Source organism: Octopus bimaculoides, chromosome 13, assembly GCF_001194135.2.
Source record: "Octopus bimaculoides isolate UCB-OBI-ISO-001 chromosome 13, ASM119413v2, whole genome shotgun sequence".
NCBI classification, from domain to species: Eukaryota; Metazoa; Mollusca; class Cephalopoda; order Octopoda; family Octopodidae; genus Octopus; species Octopus bimaculoides.
In genome coordinates this window covers 22,526,040-22,528,081 of record NC_068993.1, presented here as the reverse complement: position 1 = coordinate 22,528,081, position 2,042 = coordinate 22,526,040, and positions in this window count along the sequence as shown.

Below are 2,042 nucleotides of genomic sequence, written 5' to 3'. Positions count from 1 at the left end.
TATATATATATATATATGTATGTATGTATGTATGTATGTATATATACGACGGATATCTTTCAGTCTCTGTGTCTACCAAATCCACTCACAAGGTCTTGACCAGGTCTACGCTATAGTAGAAAGTACTCGGCCAAGGTGCTATGCAGTGGGACTGAGTCTGGAACCATGTGGTTGGGAAGCAAACTCCTTACCACCCGCCACCTCTGACTGCTTTGAAAAGTTTTAGAAGAAAAAATCGACCCCAGAACTTTCTTTTAATCTTGGTATGTGTTCTATCAGTTTCCTATGCTGCATCGCTAAGTTACGTGGTCATAATCAAACAAAGTGGTCGTCAAGAGGTCATGAGGGACAAGCATAATCCACCATAAGTTTCCTCGCAGAGGAGACTTACCCAGGATACTGCACAACATGATTGAACCCAAAACAACGATCCTTTGAGCTTTGACTGTTTATCGATATGTAGTTACATGAAATATCATTTAATATAGCCTGGATGTAGTTGTATGGTTGAGAACAACGCTTCGTAACTATGTGATTTTTCAATACCATAGGTAAAATCATTTATTTAATATTTAAGCACGCGGCGAGCTAGCAGAAACATTTGCATGCCGAGCGAAATACGTAGCGTATTTCGTCTGTTTTTATGTTCTGTGTTCAAATTCCGCCGACGTCAACTTTGCCTTTCATTTTTTCGGGGTCTATAAATTAAGTACCAGTTGCGTACTGTAGCTGATCTAATCGACTGGCCCCCTCCCCAAAAATGTCGGGCCTTGTTTCTAGAGTAGAAAAGAATATTTAAGCATGTGTTTGTAAACCCAGAGTATTTCCGCGACACTTTGTTTCCAGGTCTCAAAGAAATGAAATATCTAATTTGTCAAAAGTAAGTTGTTTCCAGTTTTGTTTTCATGCAGCATCAAAGAAAGAAAGGAAAGTAGCGAAGTGCAAGCTTGATGATGTAAAATCACTCAATGTATCTTTGTTATTATTGAAATTGTATCAACCGAATATTGGAATTTATTTCCTAATTCTCAGAAGTGCAGCATGGTTATTAAGCACTCTGGAGTATCAAATGATGTTAGATGAGTGCTAGAGCAATTAAAGACAAATACACTAGATATACTTAGTCACGCAATATAATACAAACATTATAGGATAACACTGACTGAAAATTGAGTTGTGGTAGTTTGACCATAATTGATACTTTAGACACGCTGAAATGCAGACAAATTACCTAATTAGCCCTATCACCTGAAAGAATGATCTATTAACAATGATATTGAGGAAATAATCATTTCACAAGCTAGACTATTCAATAAACTGGAATAGATGTAATCTATATATAGTGGCTTCGAATTTAGTCCCGCAGAGCGTCAGCTTGGGTAAGTGTACTGTACTATATCCTTTGGTCAACCAAACGCTTACGAGCGAATTTTTTGGACAGAAGTTGTGTGGAATACGACCAAAATGTAAGTGTGTATATGTACTTATGTTTGAGCCTTTGTGTTCGTCCATCCACCACTGGGTCACAATCGTCCCCAAAAGTTAACACAAAATGGATACAGGATCGATTACTTAACCTACTCCCATTCTTCAAAACAGTGACTCAGCATGATCGCAGAACATAAAGCAATTGATAAAAACATGATGATTCCGAATAACATCTGTTATATAAAGATATAAACGTTGAAGACTATGTGTAGTGTCACGCAGAGACATGGTGTGCAATTGCGGTTTTAAAGAGGGGTATACCCTTCAATTACAGGAATAAAAAAATTTCCATTTCCCGATCCCGCTTCATCTAGAAATACAGTGACCGGCGGAATGACATACCCAATATCAAATAGAATATCATGGACAGGGAGCCACCACAGATAACTGGAGATGGGGAAGGTCTTGGAGATGGGGAAGGTCTTGGAGATGGGGAAGGTCTTGGAGATGGGGAAGGTCTTGGAGTCACAGCCTTCTCCAAAACACTCTTTTTCGTTTCCTTATAAAGGAGAGCTGAACAACGCTAGCCTCATGAACATTTTTTGCCATGATAT